General features: G+C 34.7%; 1 pseudogene; it reads right to left on the reverse strand.

The window, feature by feature from the left end:
- Nucleotides 1-7,342: 7,342 nt before the first annotated feature.
- LOC100470684 overlaps nt 7,343-24,053 on the reverse strand; it is a 67,058-nt pseudogene continuing 50,347 nt past the window's right edge.

Raw genomic sequence — 24,053 nt, forward strand, 5'->3', positions numbered from 1 at the left:
TATGAATTGGTCCTTTATCCACTTTGCAAAAATATGAGTTCTGAGAACATTTAAGTTGTTTATTCCCCTTCTGCCCTGTATTCCATTATCACTATGCCTCTTAATTCTCTGTTTGTTTAGGACCCCATGCTATATAATAACTAATTTATACTGTAAATGTTATGTAATATGTACCCACACACATACCCCTTTATCCACGCTTGATTCTACCCTCCCCCATGTTTATTATCATGAATCATCTTCCTTCTGCTTGAAGTACATTTTAGGTAGGGGTGTATATGTATGAGAGAGAGAGAGAGAGACTCACTAAAATTTCATAGTTATTGCTTATCTAAAAAGCTTTTTTTAAATTTAAATTCAATTGGCCAACATATAGTACTTTATTAGTTTTTGATGTAGTGTTCAATGATTTCTAAAAGGCTCTTTCTGTAATCTTCATTTTATAATTTTTCAAGAATTAAAAATTCTTTTGGTTTCTGTATTTGTGTTGAAAATTCAGCAGTACATCCTTGTATTGTTCCTTTAAAGATTTATTTGTCCTTACTTTGGCTGCTTTTAAGATTCTATGGTTTTCATTATATTTCTATTGACTATGTTGTACTTCTTGGATTGGTGGCTTGATGCATTTTCTCAGTTTTGGAAAATTCTCTTCCACTTTTATTCTATTTTATTCTATTATCTACCTCATGCTCATTCTCCTACTACTCTGGGATTCCAAATACATATATTATTTATATGTACATATACAAATATGTATATATATATGGGACCTTTTAATTTCTCCCTATCTTATTACATTTTTTCTGCACTTTCCATTTTTTTTGGCATTTCTCCACTAGCATACTTTCTTCTGTATGTTATTAATCCACTAATTCTCTTCAACTGTTTTCAATCTGCTGTGAAACCCATATATTGAGTTAATTTCATTTTACTTGTTTTAGTACTAGAATTTTTCAATTGATTTTTATTGTATCCAGTTCTTTGTAATATTTTTGCATTATTTCTTTCATGTATTTAATATTTCATTCAGCTGTTTCAAAAGTTCATGCCAGATACTTGGTGAGTCTCCTTTCATTCTCCTTTTGTTCCTTTCTTTTCCAGTCTTATTCTTGGTTATTATTAAATAATAGCTGAATATTATAGAAAAATTGTAGAGATTACTTAAGGCTCGAGATGACCTAGAAGAGGATATATTTTTGTTGTTAGTCTCTCAGATTAGAGACAGATCTCCTTTATATAATGAGGGTTGAAACAATGCAGTCCTAGTGTGGTTTATTTTCAGTTCATATTTTCTCCTAGGCTGCAGGTGTTTTAGCTGCCTGGTGAATGAATGCCTGAGATTTTCATCAGAGAACTTCCCTGGTAGGTCATGAACTCATTTTTTATTCCCCAAGATCTGTAAGTCCACTGAGAGTTTAGCTTCATTTCTGTGGTTTTCAAGTCTAGATTTTCTCCCCTCATCTTCTTACAGTAATCATCGCTTTCTAATAGATCAAGAACAAATCACATCAACAACTAGCCTCTTTTCTCTTTCCTTCTTCGGGTCTTGATTCTGCAAGCCCCAGCTTCCTTGATGACCGTGATGCCTTCAGATATTCTCAGCATGTGGGTTGGTTCAAAATTGCTAGCCATTTTCACAGAAGCAGAGTTTTCCTATTTCTCTCAATAAATGGCACTGCATTGGACTTATTTCGCCAAATCAGAAATATCAGGAATCATGTACACATTGCTTTGTCCTGCTCTTTATTTTTGCAATAAATTAATGAATTCTGTCAAGTTCATTTCTTTGAAATCCTTCAAATCCATTTCCTACCTCCATTTGTCAGCATCCCCATGACTACTGGCTAGCACTCTTAATTTTTCAACTGGATTAAGAATTCAGTCTTGGGGCGCCTGGGTGGCACAGCGCTTAAGCGTCTGCCTTCGGCTCAGGGCGTGATCCCGGCGTTATGGGATCGAGCCCCACGTCAGGCTCTTCTGCTGTGAGCCTGCTTCTTCCTCTCCCACTCCCCCTGCTTGTGTTCCCTCTCTCGCTGGCTGTGTCTATCTCTGTCAAATAAATAAATAAAATCTTTAAAAAAAAAAAAGAAGAATTCAGTCTTCTCAATAATCTCCCTGTCTTGATTTTTATTGCTTGATTTATTATTTCATTTTCATTCTATTTCCACACTGCCATTCAGAATGTTTGTCTTAAAATTCAATTATTATTGTAACTCCCCTGCTTAAATTCCTTCAAACTATCCTCATAACATTCAAAATAAAAATCCTTTGGCATGATATTATAGTATTCTTCATGAATAGATATGAGTTTATCTCAGCTATGTCAGCTCTCATGCTACCATGCTTACTGTATATCTTTCTGCAACGTTGGACAAGTTTAAGTTCTTGAAAACACCATGCACTTGATTTTGTGCATACTCTCTCCCACTGTTTTTGGAGGAGAAATTTTGGTACTGGCTTCTCAATAATGATTTCTCAAGAATGATCAATAGCCACACTTGTTCTGACTCTCATGTATATCTGGGTATCCTGTCCTGGCTCTTCCTCAAGCTACTTAAAGATCTGGGAGAATAGCATGTACAAAAATCTATTTGTTCATAAACAGATATATGATACATGTAGCTGAGGTATAGTGAGCAAGGGGAAGAAAAGCATAACAAGGGCACAAGTGGTAGAAATAAATATATATATATATATATATATACACACATATACACATATATGGGTGGAAGATGTCTGAAGCACTTTTAAAGTGTCATGGGACTATTTGGAAGGTTTATGCATCGCATATTAATGTATCCCCCAAATTAGGCCTGTACCAACCTAACATATAATATAATTCAATATATTTGAATTAAATAATTCGACCAATTTATTCCTGAGTTGAATACATGTCATATTCAAATACTCTATCAGATACTGAAAAGGACATAAAAATGAGTGAAGTATTGACTTTGTCCTTAAGGCCTTTGCATTCTACTAGTGAGCATGTAACATGAACACAAATATGTTATTTAAGTTCAAATGGGAAGGTGAAATAAATTAAAAAGTTCATGGCTTTTATTTTTTTAGGTTTTTATTTTAATTCCAGTTAATGTAGTGTTATATTAGTTTCAAGTGTACAATATAGTGATTCAGCAATTCCATCCATCATCCTGTGCTCATCACAAATGCACTCCTTCATACCCATCACCTATTTCACACATCCTCCACCCACTTCCCCTCTGGTAACCATCAATTTGTTCTGTATAGTTAAGAGTTTGTTTCTTGATTTGCCTGTCCCTCTTTTTTGCCCTTTGCTCATTTGTTTTGTTTCTTAAATTCTACATATGAGCGAAATCACATGGTATTTTTCTTTCTCTGATTTATTTCCCTTAGCATTATACTCTCTAGCTCCATCCACGTTGCAAATAGCAAGATTTTATTCCTTTTATGGCTGAATAATATTCTACTGTGTGTGTGCGTGTACACACACCACATCTTCTTTATCTATTCATCAGTCGACGGATACCTGGGCTGTTTCCATAATTTGGCTATTGTAAATAATGCTGCTATAAACATAGGGGGTGCATGTATCTCTCTGAATTAGTGTTTTTGTATTTTTCAGTAAATACCCTGTAATGTGATTGCTGGATTGTATGGTAGTTCTATTTAACTTTTAGAGGAAGCTTCATACTGTTTTCCACATTGACTGGACTAGTTTGCATTTCCACCAACAGTGCAAGAGGGTTCTTTTTTCTCCACATCATCAAAAAGGCCATGGCTTTTAAAAAAAGAAATACATTCTAATGAGAGAGATTTAAAAAGTGGTTAAACAGGTGTATTTTTAAAACACTTTATTTTGAAAAAAAATCTCATACCTACAAACATTTTTTGAAAACAGTATAATGATCTTCTGAAAAAATTTCACCTAGGTTCACCAATTGTTAATATTCTGGCATATCCTCCTTCTTCTAATTCTTATTACTTTACTGAACTTTTGAGAGTAAGTTGCACTCATTGCACCCCTTCATCCTAAGTACCTAAGCAAGTATCTACTAAAAACAGGACATATTCCTACAGGAATGTAACACAAGCATTAAATTTAGAAAATTTAGCATTAATATAATACTACTATTTAATACATAGTCCATTTTCAACTTACACAAATTATTCCAGTTTTGTCTTTAATAGGATTTTTTTCTGTCCAGAAACCAGTGAAGAACCATGCATTTCATTTAGTTTTCACATTTTTTATCATCCCTTTTAATTTGGAACAGTTCTCAGCATTTTCCCTATCTTTAATAGATCATCATTTTTTAAGATATAGGCTTGTGTATGTGCATGACCATGTATGTGTGTATGTGAGTAGGACTGTTGCATCATGATTATACTCAATTTACACATGGTTGGCAAAATTATCACATTTTGACAGGTGACATTTTATACAAGTTTTGAGATATAGAAAATATTCATATAGAGAGATTAAAGATGGCACAGAAGACAGAACTAGAAACTGAATCAAATATTCTGAATCCTAACGCAAGGCTTTGATCACTAACTATAGATACTATGGATATTATCCTGAAAGCCTGAGATTTTTTTTTTTTGATGAATGTGAAATTATTAAAAATTTGATGTATCGAATAGAAGGCTCAAACCATGGCTTCAAAAGATAAATTGTGGTANCTGATCACTAACTATAGATACTATGGATATTATCCTGAAAGCCTGAGATTTTTTTTTTTGATGAATGTGAAATTATTAAAAATTTGATGTATCGAATAGAAGGCTCAAACCATGGCTTCAAAAGATAAATTGTGGTACGATATAACCAGAACTGGNAAAAGATAAATTGTGGTACGATATAACCAGAACTGGTTGTCTAAAGAAAACATTCAACACTAGTCCCTAGTTAACTGCAGATATAAGGAATCTCTAATTAGAAATTCAATTTTAGGAGCTTTTGGGTGGCTCAGTCAGTTAAGTGTCTGCCTTCAGCTCAGGTCACGATCTCAGGGTCCTGGGATCAAGCCCTGCATCAGGATCCCTGTTTAGTGGGGAGCCAGCTTCTCCTTCTGCCTTTGCTCCTTCCCTCTGCTTGTGCTTTCTCTCTGGAGTGCTCTGTCTCTCAAATAAATAAACAAAAACTTTTTAAAAAATAAAGAAATTCAATTTTAATCTTTAAATGTTTATGCTTTTTGATAGGAAAAAATGGAGAACTTTTGCGGGCTAAAAGGCCCTATCCAGCATTAAAGCAGGCCTCAATAAGCTAACTATTAACATCTGCAAATTCAGAATATTCTAAATGAGATGATTATGGTATCTTTACTGGATAGTATAGAATTGCAGAGGCATAAAACAGTCACATTCTTGCAGACTGTCCCCTTATTTGGTAGATAGAGTAAACCCAGAGAGAAGATTTGCCCAAATTTACAAAGCTGGAAAGTGGTGTACCTAATCACTTTCCTAGGATTCTCAATCCATTGTCCTACTGACAGATTCTTAGAATATGCTTACAGAAACGTCAGAATTTCAACTTCATGGATAGCCTCTTGCCATTGACTGTCTCCTTTGTAGATTAGACCTTTCACAGTTGGGCCCCAGTCTCCCACTGGTATTTTAGTAATAGAATGGGGTAGACCAGAAAACATGCATAACCACTTAATCAGACCCACTCTTAGCCTCATTTATTTTGACCTTCAAGCATTTACTTACGAAAGTGCATGAGGTTTCTTTTCAGATTAATGCCAACTTTCAATTGCCACAAAGCACACGAAAAATTATTTTTTTCATGTGATTCCCCAAAAATGAATTCAACAATACTTTTATCAGCCATGTTTTTAATCCATTAGCAATATTGACTTTGCCATGAATTGAGAGTAATTCAATTTTAGATTACATTATAAAGCTGAAATTATTATAGCTTTGCCTGCTAGTTTTACAGTAGTTAAAGCTATGTCAGGGTTTTCATGCTGAAGCTTTATATTTCAAAGTTTTATAATCAGACATTAAAGAGAAAAAAAAGTCAAATGATTTTTGAGACTGCATTGGTGCCTGCAAAAAATCCATGTCAGGCTTTTTATTCAAAGACATTCACATTGATGGGCAAGTCCCCCTGTTTAATAACTTTCATTATTAGATTGGCTATGGGTACCACCAAAACATTTCCCTAATGCCATAGTGGGGCCCACTTTTGGGTTTGTTCAGCCTCAGTATCAAGTGTGGAGCTCTATATGGTACTATAAACAGAATACAGAAGATACAGCACAAGCCACTCAGTCTCTTACTACCTGTCTATGTGCAGGTGACTTAATATTGTTGAGACTCAAGTTTTTAAAAATGAAGAATGAAGAAAAATTTATCCTATGTTTCTGAAAGCAAAAGACTGGACCTTTTGTAATCCTTCCCAGTACTCATACCTGAATTTATGTTAAAATGAGGAGGCAGCTAACTTAAGATATCCTTAGGAGCAGAAAAGAGATTGCTACTTCTACCTTGTAGTTGAGACATTAGAAAAAGATCATTTCCCAAGAAACCAATAAAATACAAGTACCTGACTTAAAATATATTTATTTAAATCATCTCCCCAATGAATTGCAAATGAACATTGTTAGTTATTAATAACTTGGCATGAATATTCTGAAGACAGATCTATATTCAACATACTTGATGGGCTATGTATAGGAAATGGCCATAATTGAAATTACTGTTCACTGATGGAAAGCTCCCTAAAGTCAGAAAGAATAGCGAATGAAGAAGAGAATGGATAGCAGTGTTGAATAAGCTGAAACTTCCTGCATAACTCTGCTCAGGATCACTAGTCTACATTTGTATTTAGTTTGACTCCACACAAATTTAAACCTCTTATAGGCATGGCAATGTTTAGACATCATGCTTTGTTTAAATAAATAAGATGGCCTTCATGCCTCCTGGAAATGTAGGACTTTTATGTTGAGGAAGCTATGTAAATTCTTAATAACAGTAATATTTCCTGTATCTTCTGCATTTACTAAGTGGCAAGCACAAAGTTACATAATTCATATACATCACCTAAGTTAATAATAACAACAATCCCATGAGGGAGTTACATTCATTTTGCTTATAAGGAAATGGAGGTTTAGGAGAAATAACTTCATCAGGGTGATCTGTGGCAAATTCAGTATTAGGATCTGGCTTTCCCAAAGCCTGCATTTTTTTTTTTTTTTTAGTTATAAATGCTTTGTCCTTTTTTTTAACATAGAGGAACCTTGTGGTGGACATATAGCCATTAGACGTTTCTCTAAGAGTTCAAGTTCGGGTTTTCTAATAGAATGTAAATGAAAACCTACACACGTTTATGTAACTGTTACCAATATTAAGTTCAGTCACTAAAAGAAGATTCACTACCCCAACTTTCTTTTGTATTTTTTTCACCTTTACTATTAGGCACTGAAGTCTCTGACCCCCAAGAAGGCAAGGATCCTTCCAATATCATTTTTTGTAATCTTATTGCCATCACTGGAATACCCACTTGAGCCATTTTGAGATATCTAGCATATCCTGGGTCCTTGGTTACTATTAAGATATGTTCTCATGTTACTTCACTTTCCCATGGTCCAGAGTCTTATATACCATTCTGCTGTGATTGCTCTGAAGTGGTTTCAGAATGTGATTGATTCATTTGTGATACCAGTGTCACTTACAGGAGATACTTCAAACGTGATATCATCTAGGCCTGGGATAGATGGCAATTTTCCAACTAAAATACTGAGAGGCGTTTCAATTTGTTAGATGTGAAGAGAAAGTTCTGCCAGTTTCTCCCTAAAAACCGTAGAAAAGTGGTTGAGAACCTGTACAGTGCTCACCACAGGTTGGTTTAGAAAGTGCCACTGGTCTTTTCTGTTAACAGCTGCCAATTTAGTCAGGTCTATGCCTGACCTCATGAGAGGAAGCCCATCCTCATCTGTCTCGTTGGGAGGGAGATCCAGGGCTCGCCCTACGAACCCCTCACAGATGGGATCACCCGAAGCCTACATTCCTAAATTCTATTTTATAATATAAAATCTCATAATTTCGTAGGAGGACAGAATAAATTCTATTTTATAATATAATATCTCATAATATCCTAGGAGGACAGAATAACAGATGAATCTCCCAGTGAAGATGAGGAAAACATGGAAGTGAAATCTCTAACACTCAACATTCCATAAGCGAGACCCATTGGTACAATCCAAGCAGTCTCTGAACCCTGCAGTTTCTATTTCCAAACATCTATCATCTACTCATTTCTTTCTATTCCCAGAAACCCTACATTTTTCCAGACCATTCTCTTGTTTCATAGAAATCACTAAATGGTCTCAGAGAAGCTATTCATGCTCCACCTGCCCCCCTGCAGGCAACCCAGGTTCAGAGACCAGGATAAATGCACAGAGCTGTTTAGTAACAAAAACTAACTGAAAGTCTCCACAACAGCATGGTTGGCTGATTCCTAGTTTCTTTTAATTGAGAATGCTAAATAAAAGCACCTGCTCAGAATAGGAGAATCCTTCAGGAAGTACTCAGTTAAATTTTCAGTGACATCAGCAGTTACTCTCCACTCCATTAGCACCCACAATTTTGCCTTTCCTTAAATTCCTCAAACAGGCTATGCTTCTTCCTGCCATAGGACCAAGAAACATGCTTTTCTGTTTTCATTGTTCTTATATACTTGGCTCCCATGTGTAGCTAATTCCTACTCCTCTTTCAGACTTCTGCTCAAATACTATTTTCTTTAGTGTGCCTTTCATGCCATGACAGACTTAGCAAGGTTTTCCTATTATATAATCCCAGAGCATTTTATACTTGGCAACAATCACCATATAATCATAACTGCAATTCATTCTTTCATTCACTCACAAAATATTTTTGAACACTAATTATGTGCAAGGAATTATTCCAAAATGTTTCCCCTACTCTATGGGAGGGAAAAGATAACAAATAAAATTATATATGTGTGTATATGCATGCATATATATACACATATATATAACATATATGTATACATATATTTCTATAAAATAAGTTTAATGAGGAGAAAAAGTAAAAGTAGTAAAAGTACAGCAGGTTTTGTATCACTGATGCTGAATTACATAAGTGACATGGACACAATACGCAGAATAAAGTGGCGAGGGGTGATAAAGGTACACCTCATTTAAAGACTGAGAATTTAGCTTGAAGAAGGTGAAGAAATGAGATACAAATATCTATGGAAAGAGCAGCCCAGGTGAAGGAAAATAACTTGAGAACTTTCTGTTAGGTGTGAACATGATTACTATGTTTGAAGGACAGTATGAAAGCCTGGTGAGGGAACGGAGAAATCATAGTAATGGAGGACAAGAACAAGTAGGGCCTTAAGGTACTTCTGTTTTTATTGAATAAAAAGAGGGGCCATTAGCAAAGTTTAAAAAGAATATCTATGTAATTCTGTGTTTAAATAAATCCTTTTTGTTGCTGTTGAAAAAGCCTATAGGAAGTCAAGGATGGGAACAGGGCAACATGATATGAGGCTACTGTAATCATCCAGATGAGAGATTATGATGGCCAGGACCACGGTGGCTGCAGTGGAGACAGAGGGAAATGAACAGACATGTAGCTATATTGAAAGCACAATCAACTAGATTTTTTTTGACATATCAGATATAGGATATAGTAAAAAAAAAAAAAAAAGGCAGAATACTTAAGGATGATCCCAGGTGTTAACTGACCTGAGCAACTAATGAAGTTCCTAAAAAAAAAAAAATTATGGACAACCATGGGTGCGAGGAAGGGATCTGTTCAGGAGATCAATGAAAAGCATATTGCTAAGTAACATCTACATTGGAGAATTTTTTTGTCTTCAAAAAACACACAAATGCATTATATGTGGCTAAAATATAGATGCAATTAAACTTCTCAAGTAATGCTACTAAACATGTCCCCTAAGTGCAGCACAGTTACTTTATGGTTCAACTCACTAACCATGTAAAATGTAGAATGAAAAGTGGAAGGGACTGAAACTATTTGATCAATAAATGAATAGATAAAACATATAAGGATAGGAATGGTGTATTCGCCATTATAAGCATTATAAAGAGCGATGTAGGCATAATGCATGGGAATACATTTTTAATGGTAGAATTTGTGATGTCAGAATAGATACAATACAGGTACATGTCTTCTCCACCTATAATTAAGACCATCAGCAAACTCTTGGAACAAAAGTAATGGAATAACAGGCCTACTACATACCAGGCACAGTGCAAATCTTTTGTTTGTTTTTATTTTTGTTGTTTTGTTTTTGTTAGATAATCTCTTTATTTCTTTTCGGCCTTCTTTGTGATAAATACTATTATTTTCTTCAATTTCCAGACTCGGTGCTTTGGGAACAGGAAATCAAGCAAATCCCCAGTTCACAAAACTATAAATTGGTAGAGCTATAACTTATATGCAAATTTTGACCTGTGCTCTTGACCACCACGAAATAATACCTTTGACCAGAGACCTCAAAACATAATGGGAGCTTTGCAACTTCAGATTTTTGTAAGCTTTCCAGTTGTAATCATATCCCATTCTATTCTGTTGAGAAACAGCTCTCTTAGCTGAAGTATCTTTTCTCACTTTCAGAACACTTAAATTGTGGCCAATTACAATCCCACCTCCTGAATCCTTTCTAGCTTTCAGTATTTTTCTTCTTTGACTTCCTCTAACAGTTACAGTGAGAAGTAAGCCATTTAATTCTAAATGATTGACTATTCTATACTGCATATTACTAGTTTTAGATTATTTTTCACGCATTGGCACTAACTCAGAGCTTAATAAATTGGCTATTGATTGAATAACTCTGAAGTAGGCTAAAATTAAGAAAAATTTAAAATAGTAAATAGTTACCGTATTTTCTCAATGCAGGATTACTCTCTACCTACCACTCAGTCCAAAGGCAAGACATCTTATAATTTAAATCAAAAAGAATTATACTAATGAGGGCCTGGGCGTAATATTCCACAGGAGAAGCAGCCACATACAACTTTTATGAGATTATTTCATGGGTCTTGTTCTGAGTTTGCATTATGACAAGCCCAGAAATTAAGGGACACCAGAAATCTCAACAGATTTCAATATCCATTTGAATTCGGATTTTCAGATGAAATTATTCATTATAACCTTTCCAAATTTAACAGACAGAATAAGCAATCTTTGCCAGGGAGAAACCCTGGAATGATTAATTAGGAATGATGCTGAGTATTAACCCTGAATGTGTTTTACTGTCAGACTCAGGTATGAAGACTTGTGCCCAACTAGTTTTTTTTTTTTTTTTAATCATTTTAGGGCTTCAGTCTCTATCTTCTATTCACATCCTTTCCCACAGGTAAGTGGTGATCTCTACATATGTTGTACCATTTCAGGCTGAATATCACATACATTTTTTATTTCATTGAAGTGTTTTCTCAAGTGACAAAATTCTTACATTTTAAATATTTTTATGGACGGCATGATATATTTGTGTATAAAATTAAATGAACATAATTAGGTAGACTTAGTTTCAAATCAAGAGAAATGCTACAACTATATGCACAGATTGTATCTGGTCAATATAAATTGATGATTACTCAGTCATAGTGTTCACAGTAATTAAATCTGGTAGCTTCTATGAGCCATACAACCCTTTCATGATATTCTTTGATTTGATGCTCAGAGAAAAAACAATAATAAAAATAATGCAAGAGTTTTAATGGAAAAGGACCTCATTATCTAAAAAACACTAAAGCTTTTCAGTTATCCAGTTACTTAGCACACAGTGTAAAATTTCAAGATCATAGAATGTAGGAGAGAAAGATTTGATGTTAGGGTGGGAGAAGGTCTAAAGAAACTGTGTCTAGGATTGGCTATGCATGGACTCGGGCTGAGAGAAAGGCCTGCAGAGCTAAAGGGCTCCTGAAATTACTGTGAGAACAAGGGTTGGGAAACCTGATAGAAGATGTAGAAAGGACACCACATTCAAACATTCTTAGTTTTCAGTTTTCAGAGAGTTGGTCCTGTGCTTAGGGGCTCTTGTGTTTCACGTTTAGCCTCTGCACCATGTTTACCATTATGTCATGGCTCCAGAAATAGTGGTTCTGCCCAAAACACAGAATGGCAGCTCCAATTACTGCTGCAACTTACAGATGCCTGCACCATATGCTACCATTCTGAGGATCTTCCAGATATAAGCAGGGATTCCATTTTTCAAGGAAGAAAGGGGCTAAATTATTAGGTAAATTGATCAGAATTAATATTAGCCTGATTAAGTCTGAACTTAATCCACTTTCAACATTCTCATTTTGGTTCTTTTCAAAATCCAATTAACTTATACAGCTGATTAGCATTTGCTAGTTCTGATTTTACAGCCTGCAAATTTTTCTCACCATTGCCTTCTTTTTCATTTTCATGACTTTAATCCAAATATTACTAAGAGATTTGACAAAGTGTTTGAACATTAGCCAGTTTAGAGGCTGAAAATTGCATGTACAGATATCATTAGTTACGTTTTCAGAACCCAAAATGACATTGTTAAAACAAACAAAAGCAGGAGGAGACGTAGATGCAAACAGAGGTGCCAAACCTGTAGAAATAGCACATTTACCACATCTGAATGCTTCCTTCTTTATTCTGATAATAAGCAAAGGAAAAACCAACACTACAGTGTAATCATGCTTTTCCCTGGAGAGAAGCAAGAAAATAGACCTTTCCATGTTATTAGGAAATTGACCTTATTTTTTGAAGGCCCTTAAAAAACTAAGTGATCTTTTTATCTCACACCCTAAATCAATGTGAAGTTCATAGTAGCTACAAGAACAAAAGAAAGAATAAATGACATTTCCATGTACTTCCTATGAAGCTAATATGAGAGAATGAAATTCTTTTTAAAAATTACATAAAATGGTTTCCAATTTCAGGTTAAATTCATAGCCTAAAATTCTTTTTCTAGGAGGATGACAGATGGAAGACCCTGAACAAACTTCCAAGCTTAAACAACTAGACAAGTAAGGAAACAGCAGAGCTCCCAAATTTAGTGAAATTAGTAACTCTTGGAGGTAAGTGAAAGACAGTCAGCTCTCAGCCTAGGAGTTTCTTTGGAGACCTTGAGTTTATGCTTTCTGAAGTGTACGAGGCATGAGGAACAAGAGATACATCCCAGAATTTGTCAAAGTGGAAACACTAAGGAAGACTCCAGAAGAAAAAAATTTAAAAAAAAAAAACACAAAAACAAACTAAGAACCCAAGGAATATATTCCTCTTCCAAGAAGCATGCTTTTCTTGACCCATACACTCAGTGGAAGGGAAAAATAATTTCCACTGAGAATTCCTACTCACAAGACTGTCTTCCTGTTCTTCAGTCCAAATCCTTCCTACTTTGTTGCCTAAGAAAACTGGTTATTTCAGAATTTTTCCTTGATACAAAGTATAAATTAATATAAGAAGAAAAATAGTTTATACATACTGTCACAAGGCTGTAAGATCTGTGGTGAACCTATTACTCAATTAGTTTGTTCTGTTCTGTATGTATCAGCTCACATGGTCCCAGAACATTGGATGACTGACCAAGTCGCAACTGATTGCATCAATGCCAGACATCTGACTCCAGACAATTTGTAATTAGAATACAAAGACCCTAAGTATCTTTATAGACACTTTAACTGGAAGATCATGTAGAACTGGAATCAGAGATAGTGGATAGAAGCACAGAAGAAATGTGAGGTGCATATGGACAAAATGCATATATGAGGAAATAGAAGAGGAGCTATAGGTGAAATTTCACCTCCTACTTTTGTTTTTTCAGCTTTATTGAGGTACAATTCACTTCCTATATTTAGTCACTCGGGAGAAACTCCTATCCTTCAAGCAAATTCCCCTTAGTAATTAAAGCAAGTTTGACTATGTCTCTGACCCTTGAAACTAAATGATCCCAACTATAATAGTACCTTAATGTTAAGTAAGGTCAGGCCTCTTTATAGATGGAGAAACTGAGATCTAACAGAGCAAACGAAATCTTTGAGGGTAACACAATGAATTACCCATAACTGAGTTCTAGGACTGCTACACCCAAAATACTTTATCTATACTTTCTGATACTGCCTCTTTCCTTTGGTTATTTAACAAATTGAGATAAGTTATTATGCCATTCTTATTCTACCGTTGGTAAAGATATAAAGAGTTCACTTTCTAATCAATATTGAATAAACTAACTACTCATTTATGCAATTAGCAGGGGCTGCCTGAGGAATGCATCTTCCATTGCAGATATGTAAAGAAAGCCTGAGGCGGAATATTAAAAACTTTAGAAAGTACTACTCACAATACAGGGACTAAGAGTACGCTCTTGGTCAATGAACAATAACTCTGTTATAGCCAATCTATGATTATGTGAATGTACTTCTATGAATCCACTCATTTTGCCCATCTTCACAATGGTTAATGCCGTGGCTTGCAACAACTGGCAAGAAAATACAAATTTTATCAGCTGGAAAAAAAAAGGACAAAAAACAAAACCAATGTTTATCAGCTATAGCCCATTTGTTTTCCATGATAGGATGAGGACAAAGAAGCATTGACTTCAGCAAACCCAGTGCCATAGGAAATGCAATGATTACTACTTCCCACAAAGGATTATCTACAGTCAGCTTTCCTAGTTGGAGGCACTTATACAATTCGTCACTTTAATGAATTTAAATGAATTACCTGTTACATAATATATTTCTTTTCTGAAGTAACCAAGTATTAGTGCAGTGATCAAATTAATTCATTTTTTTGTCATTAGACAGATAGAAATAAAATCTAGTGAATTATATCTACCTTCTTGTCATGAGAGGTTGTTTGTTTTGTTAGATTTTTGGAATTCGGATCCGAAACAGAAAACCCAAGAATCTACAGCCTTCAAAAGCAAATGAAATTATAAGATTCTTACCATGATTACCATTACTATTAATAAAGAATCACTGTCAGGAAGATTCAGATGATGCATTTATTCATTCATTCAGAAAACATTAAGACTTAACTTTTCTTCTACCTAAACCTGGCAGAAAGATCTTTACATATTTTTTTTAGTTTAATACATATTAATTGAGCCCATATTCCATACCAGACAATGATTGAGAGGCCTGGGAACATCAGTAAACAAAATGGACAAAGATTCTTGCTCTCGTGGAGCTTAAACTAAGCAGTTTATACCTTCCATTTGTTTAATACCTGCCTTGGCTTCCCATCACATCCAAAATAATGTCCAAACTTCTTACTATGGTTTATAAAGTCTGAAATGATGCGATCCTTGTCTACACTCAGTAGCACTGGCCTTGGTGTCCCTGAGATGAGCTGAGCCTCCCTCATTTCCTTTGTATTTACCTTCTCTGTTCGAGAACGCTCCTTGCTCACATCTATGAAGGACTAACTCTTCCTGGTTTTTAAGGTTTCAGGATAAGTGTCACCGGTTTAAAGACAACTTTTCTCAGAGTGCCTGGGTGACTCAACTGGGTAAGCAGCCAGCTCTTGGTCTGGCTCAGGTCATGATCTCAGGATTGTGAGATTGAGCCCCACGTCCAGCCCTATGTGCAGCCTTAGAGTGGGCTCTGCACGCATCAGGGAGTCTACTTGAGAGTCTCTTCCTCTGACCCTCCCCCGCTCTCACTCTCTCTCTAAAATAAAATAAATATTTAAAGAACTTTTCTAATCACACCATTAAAACAACAACAACAAAAAAACCATCTACTCCAAGTCTTTCTATCATGCTGTGATTTTTTGCCTTAATACAGAAAATATTATTTGATGAATTATTTGCTTGTTTATCCTATCTCTTCCCTCTTCGTAGATCGTAAATTTTTTAAGAGTTCTTTTGTTCTTATGCAGTCTTACTTCCAGCCCTTAAAATAGTGTTTGGAATTTATCATGCTGTCATAAAACACATTGTAGAAGGTTTGAATAAGTAAATCAGTGAATTCATATTTATTTATGCTTTTCTTAGTGTAAAAAAAAACCAATTTTGTAAAGGAATTTAATTACTCATATAACACTATTAATGCATTGCAAAAGTATTGCAAGACAGGAATATACTTAATTTCTCTAATTGACAGACTGATAAAGAGGTGAAAATTAAGAAAAAAGGCTCCTTTTTGAGTGGCTTGAGGTCACCTAATCTTTTCCCTTTTTTAAGCTTATAAATTGTATGATTATTAGAATTATGCCCACACATACAATAGAGTTTCTTTGTATGTGGCTGTTTTGAGATATATTTAAATCAGGATTATAAATCACATAGGGGAATGATTTATGTAAATTGAGAATTCATTAGCATGTATTAAATTATTTTCCCTATAATTCAAGCAAATGGAAGAAGTCAAATGGATCAAGTCGGTTAAAAAAAAAAAAGAAGAAAGAAAGAAAAAAAAAGCAATTTGCTAATAATTTCTTATTGTTGATAAATGACCAGAAATGATAAGTCCCAGGCTGCAGAAATCTGTTACCTTCATTGTAATTCAAATTGCATACAAGAGACAAGTCTGTCCATGCTTGCAATAAATAGTTGACTTTATGGCTGAGCTTACAGGCATCTTGCTGGTGACACTGGGAAAAATGCATTTGATCAACATAAAAACAATGTCCATTAACTACTGTAAAAGTCCTATTGTCATTTAATTATTCTAGTTACAGGAAATAGCAAGTAACCTGTTGATGGATATGAGAGGCAAGTAGGAAAATAAAAAGTGAAACTAGTTTCAATCCTGATTCTGCCACTTAGTGGCCTTAAGAGATCTTCTGGTTTATCTAAACTCTGAGATGCTTGGTCTTTTTTCACATATGAAAAGGAATAAATAATTCCCATGTGACATGGCTGTAATGAAATTCAAGATAATGTATAGAGTATGTCTGATACACTCAAGCACTGAATCAATATTATTTTTTTTCCTTCTCCAAATGTATCCACTTTTGAGGAGGATGGTAGACCTTTAAACTTTGTCTCTCTCACATATATGTTAACTTTCTTACTTGCTTTGAAATGTTTGCCATACACACGAATAAATGCTCCACATCACTTGGTATCAGGGAAATACAAAACAGAACCATAAGGAATAGCACAGAGGACCATAAGGGAAGGGAGGGAAAACTGAATGGGAAGAAATCAGAGAGGGAGACAAATTATGAGTGACTCTGGACTCTGGGAAACAAACTGAGGGTTAAAGAAGGGAGGGGGTAGGGGGATGGGGTAGCCGGATGATGGGTATTAAGGAAGGCATGTGTTGTGATGAGCACTGGCTGTTCTATGAAACTAATGAGTCACTGAATGTTACATCAAAAACTAATGATGTATAAACATAATTAAAAAAAAAACCAAAACAATGAGATACCACCTCACACCAGTCAGAATGGCTAAAATTAACAAGACAGGAAACCGACAAATGTTGGCAAGGATGCAGAGAAAGGGGAACCCTCTTACAGTGTTGGTGAGAATGCAAGCTGGTATAGCTACTCTGGAAAATAGTATGGAGATTCCTCAAAAAGTTAAAAATAGAGCTACCTTATGACCCAGCAATTGCACTACTAGGTAACTACCCCAAAGATACAGAGGTAGTAAAAAGAAGGGGCACGTGCACACCAATGTTCATAGCAGCAATGTCCACAATAGCCAAACTATGGAAAGAGCCAAGATGTCCATCCACAGAAAAATGGATAAAGAAGATGTGGTATATATATATATATATATATATACATATACACACACACACACACACACACACACAATGGACTATTACTCAGCCATCAGAAAGGATGAATACTTACCATTTACATTGATGTGGATGGAACTGGAGGGTATTATGCTAAGCGAAAAAAGTCAATCAGAGAAAGACAGTTATATGGTTTCACTCATATGTGGAATGTAAGGAACAGGGCAGAGGACCATAGGGGAAGGGAGGGAAAACTGAATGGGAAGTCATCAGAGAGAGAGGAAAAACCATGGGAGACTCTTAACTATAGGAAACAAACTGAGTGTTGCTGCAAGGGAGGTGGGTGGGGGGATAGGGTAGTTGGGTGATGGGCATTAAGTAGGGCATGTGATGTGATGAGCACTGGGTGTTATACAAAACTGATAAATTAGTGAACACTACACCTGAAACTAATGATGTACTATAAGTTGGCTAATTGAGGGGCGCCTGGGTGGCACAGCGGTTAAGCGTCTGTCTTCGGCTCAGGGCGTGATCCCGGTGTTATGGGATCGAGCCCCACATCAGGCTCTTTTGCTATGAGCCTGCTTCGTCCTCTCCCACTCCCCCTGCTTGTGTTCCCTCTCTCACTGGCTGTCTCTATCTCTTTCGAATAAATAAATAAAATCTTTAAAAAAAAATAAGTTGGCTAATTGAATGTAAATAAAAANCTGCTTGTGTTCCCTCTCTCACTGGCTGTCTCTATCTCTTTCAAATAAATAAATAAAATCTTTAAAAAAAAATAAGTTGGCTAATTGAATGTAAATAAAAAAGAATTCTCTGTCATAAATTGATTTTTAACCAATTCTGCTGGCCAAAGAGGATCTAGAGTCTCTCCATTGCATATAACACTGGTTCACATTATTTACAATATTTGAGCCTTTCATGTTATGACCCTACCATTTATTTTCGGGCTCACATCATTGTCAGGCTTTAAGGTTTATTTTTTCAAAACTTATCTTCATTGGCACATTTCCTATTTTCTTTTAGTCACCCATTCATTGTTCACCTTCTACNGTCATAAATTGATTTTTAACCAATTCTGCTGGCCAAAGAGGATCTAGAGTCTCTCCATTGCATATAACACTGATTCACATTATTTACAATATTTGAGCCTTTCATGTTATGACCCTACCATTTATTTTCAGGCTCACATCATTATCAGGCTTTAAGGTTTATTTTTTCAAAACTTATCTTCATTGGCACATTTCCTATTTTCTTTTAGTCACCCATTCATTGTTCACCTTCTACACGTTAGTTTCCAATAATGAATCAGCAATAAAAATTCTAAAGTTAGTGTTCAAATCTCTTTGGCCTACAGATGTAGGGCCAATCAAAGCCACTATTTGATGCAACATTCTTTGGCTTGCAATATCTCTGTGGTAAAAGGAAGAAATTTTTCTGTTACTGTCATTTGCCTCATTAACACATGTACAGATTTATTCTGAAAGGTGGATTTATTTTCAATTTCTTTTCTCTGATCAATATTTTAAAAAAATTTTTTAAGGTAGACTAGAAAAGAATTGGAGTTGGAGTTAACAAATTTGGATTTGGAAATAATATCTGCAATTTATAGTTTATGTTGACTTGCACATATTGACATTTTTATATCAGTTTCATAATTTATAAACTAAAACTAGTGTAACAAATAAAATGGAGCACACATGTAGATAAAAAGAAATTATGCCAGTATCTTTTCCAATTAAGCAACTGATATATCATTCTTCTATTTTTGCATATTGAAGATTAAATTTATTCTAGATGTGTTATCATTCTTATATTTTTATACCTCACTTTATTTAAGTCAATATTACATATATGCCTATAACAGATCATCTCTTTTCCTCTTTTATAAACTTGAGGTTGGCATGATACTTTTCTCTTTAAGTTACCATTACTTTTTCTTGATTCTACACTTGATCTTAGCCAAAAGGCTGAGAAGCGATCCCATTACTTTTTCTTGATTGAGCAAGTCTTTCCAGCAAGTTAGCAAGCTTTCTGGTGGGCTATGGATTAACTGGAAAAGTCCTCCTCCATCAATGTATGTACTGTATAGATTCTCAATATATTTTGCCAAAATTAGCATATATTATGTTAATACACAGTACATCACAGGACAGGATAGTTAGCTCAAGAAGTTCCTAAATGAATGGCTGGTGTTTATGTGTCAAAGGGCTTTGCTAGATCTGAGATAAACAATTATTACTGTGCAGCAACCATTGACATTGCACCGCTATTTTATAAAGAGTTTATAAAATACGTTTTTAGTACCTCCATTTAAGTAAATATTTATAAGCTTCAGAATCTTCTATTTCTTTAAGCATTATCAATGAGGTCAAATTCATGGTCACTACCTGAGCTCCTCTTCTGCCTGCCACCTTTCAAAATCCTGGAAACTAGTTTCCCTAAAGCCAGAATTAAGCCCTGAGAAAGTATCTTCTCTCATTTCTTTCTTTATTCATGAATAAGTGAATTTATTTATTCTTTAGGTTAAGTCAGAAGTGAAAGAAAGCAGTGCTTTTCAATTTCTTGATCATAAGCCACACACACCTAAATTTTTCCCTCTGTAACATAGAAAAAAATTATACACATACACTGAAATTAATATTTAATAAAATTATACTTGTGTATGTTATCATCTTTATTCTATCTATAAATTTATTTTTTTTAAATGATGACTGTGATCCACTAAGTTGGTTTTATAACACACTACTGGGTGGCAGCAAGTACTCTGAAAAATACCAAAGTAAAGCAGATCAAAATAGTGAGGTCCTGGTTTTGCTGGTCAGTGGCAATCTCCTGGTGTTACAAAGCGACCATTTACAATATTTGCTGTGTAATCATGCCAAAAAGGTAGGAAAAAAAGGGAAGTACTAGACGGATGTGGATGAGGAAGCTCAAAGCCAAGATTCAGAAGAGCCCATTTTTCTCTGGCCTAGCAGGTACTCACTTCAAGGTAGGTGGCAGGATGGGGTCAAGAAGATATTCAGGTTTCCAAGTCCGAGGCAAACTTTTAAGATAAGCAGGTTCCATTGTGGAAAAAAAAAATGGAATTACTTCTTCATAAGCTATTTATTATCTAATCTCTAATACCAACACTTAGGTAATAGCAATTACTGATTGAGGGTTGCTCTACTAAATATTCAGATGTATTTAACTCATTTAACTTTCATAATTATCTTATGAGATAGGTACAGTTATTATCCCTAGTTTACAGACCAGGAAAATGAAGCCCAAAGTAGTTAAGTAACTTGCCTGAATTACAGAGCTAATAAGTGTCAGGAATTTTAGTCATTATGGAACATAACCCAAAGTATCTTGTAAGCAAAACTGCATTAATAATTAATAAAAAGAATAATGCATTGTTCATTTTCAGTGGATCGTACCCTTCCAAGATGCTTCTTTTGCATGGAACACGATGTGTTTGTAAGGAAAAGTTGCACCAATTTCTGATGGTAGTTAATTCTGCAAGCACTCTACAACAGGTGGAAGTTAGGATTACTAATGTGATTAATCCAAAGAAAGATTTCAGGGAAATATCAACAGAGAAATATATTCAGACAATGATTTTGAGCGAAAGTGAAGAGCATATAACACTTTTCTTCAATATGGAATAACCAATGGGGACAAGATATCCTGCTATCATCAATGAGAAGTAGCCATTCAGTAGCAGAAAAGACAAAACTGAAAGAAGAGGGTATCTCTGCACTGAAGTCTTATAAATAAAACAATATTATATATGTACATAAAATGTAAAATTATTTTTATATAGGTTTCTCCCTGTTTGTTAATCATGGTATTTTTTCAGGTTGTAGTCTTCCAAGAATACGTTAATTTTGCTTTCACGGTGATGGGCAAAAATTCAAAATCTTTCAGGCTCTTTGTTGCTTAGTGTCTTAAGAGAGTTCTTTCTGTAACTTTGACAATGGACTGACCACTTGCGAGTGATAATGTAGTTTCTGACAATAGCAGAGTCCAAAGCTCTTATCTCACTCTCAGGATTGCCTCTGATATAGGAACTAGAGCCATTAGAACTCTGTCATCCATAAACGCATAATGGGCAGTAACAATGTACTCAAAGGGATTTTGTCAGGAAAAAAAAAAAAAAAAAGATGAACACTTAGATCATGTGCTCCCAGAAAATTAAAACTACTGGAGGAGAGAGATGATAAGAAGAAAATGGTTATAATGATGGTGGTAATGGTGGCAGTAATGGTAATAATAAGTAATATCATGATTAGTAAAAATCATCATACTAACAATAAGATGTATTCTTTCCACCTGAAGACAACTGAAAAAAAAAACTGTAATAAAATATTATTTTTAAAATCTTCTGACATATTTAATACAATAGTGATAAATTACTGAGATAATATCCAGGAGATACCTAGATTTCAGCAGTATGCCAGCACATGAAGCTACCTTTCCTTGAGGCTGACAACAAAGAAATGAAGCAGAGAAGCTTTATTTGTGTTTTTGATAGCCAACTGGAACTTGAGGGACAAAAATCCAGAGTATAGGGCCTGACAACTGTGGGAATCTGGAAAGATCATTCTTTGGGTTCAGACCCCAAAGAGTTGTTCAGAAATTGAAAGGAATTGGAAGAAGGCCAACTATTACATGACTTTCTGACCAATTTCATATCATTTGCATAACCAAGAAAAATTTCAAGACTTCAACTAGGACTAAAATGATCTTTCATTATGTAGGTCCTCTGGCACCTAGTAAAGAAAAGGAAGGTAAGATCATCTAAGAGTCAAATATTTGTTCAAATTATTTTTTCATATATGTTGGCTAAACCACAATCAAAAATAGATATATGAAGAGAAAATAAAATATGAGTGAGAAATAAATGAGAAGAGAATATCCTCTTTGGTACTAGAAATACTTAGCTAGTTAAACAGCAGATTAGACCAGCTGAAGGGTGACTAACAGAAGTCTCAAGCAAAATACTAAGTGGTTAAAAAACTATAAATCCAATCGCTTTAAGATAGAGGAATGGATGGGGCACTGGGTGGTTCAGTCAGCTAAGCATCCGACTCTTGATTTTGGCTCAGGTCATGATAGAGTTGTGAGATTGAGCCCCACCTCACGCTCCATGCTCAGCAGAGATTCTGCTTGAGATTCTCTCTCTTCCTTTCCCTATGTCCCTCCCCACTGCTTGCTCTCTCTCTCAAATAAGTAAATAAATCTTTTAAAAAAGGATAGAGAAATGGAAAATAATGGATACATACCATACAACTGGAGAACTAGGAAATAAATTTAGAGAAGGAAAATAAATAAAATTGTAGGAATAAAAGAGAAGAGCCAAAATGCTGCCATTATTTGCAAATGATATATTCAATTAAGTAGAAAATCCAACTGAATCTACAGATAAACTACAATGATTCAACATAGTTTTGGGCACAAAATCAATATACAAAATGAGGTGCTACTCTATACAGGCTATAATCAAAGAAAAAGGAAAACAGAAAAGATATATGCTCACTCAGAGCATATAACATATAAAGTAAAACCTCTTAAAACGTAATGTTGACTTGATTAAAATAGGATTATAGCAGCATTTTAATACATTTGTTTTTAAAATCTGCTCCAGAAAAGTAATTGTGTTTCAAGGATTAAAATAATACAATTAATTTTAAAAACTCAAGTCAGTAAAAATACAAACAAATTCTAACACTTCAGGGAATAAGTGTGTTTTTGCATGTCTATGCAATATCAACAAAAAAGCAATATAATTTATATAAAAAAGAACAGTGAGTTTCAGACTACAACAAAGGTAAAGTAAATTTTGAAAACTTATCAAAAGATATTTATTTGTAAATAAATATTTGCAAAAATATTTAAGATAACTGAAATTTAAATTAGGAAAACTAAAATGGCAAATTAACTAGAAAGCAGCACAAACACATTAACATAAAATCTATGCAAAACTGCAGAAGCTGAACTTAAGATACATTTATAAATTTAAATGCCTTTATCACAGAGGAAATACTGAAAGTGTAGGAACTTGGAACAAACCTAATGCAAGTAAAAAGAGAATATAATGAAATAAAAAATATAGGAGGAATAATCAAAAGATGAAATTAATAAAAAGGTTTTTTTAAGTAGAAAAGATATATATATTCGATGTGACTTTTCTGGAAAAACAACAACAACAACAACAACAGTAATATAAATTAATCCTTTATGAGTGTGACTGAAGAAAAAGAGTAGAAAAAAGTAAACATAAAGGTAGGGCATTCCAAGATGACAGCGTAGGAAGACCCTGAACTCACCACCTTCCCACAGACACATCAAACATATAGCTATATATGGAACAATTCCTTGTGAAAAAGAATTGAAAAC

The sequence above is a fragment of the Ailuropoda melanoleuca genome, chromosome 4, assembly GCF_002007445.2.
Source record: "Ailuropoda melanoleuca isolate Jingjing chromosome 4, ASM200744v2, whole genome shotgun sequence".
Lineage (NCBI taxonomy): Eukaryota > Metazoa > Chordata > Mammalia > Carnivora > Ursidae > Ailuropoda > Ailuropoda melanoleuca.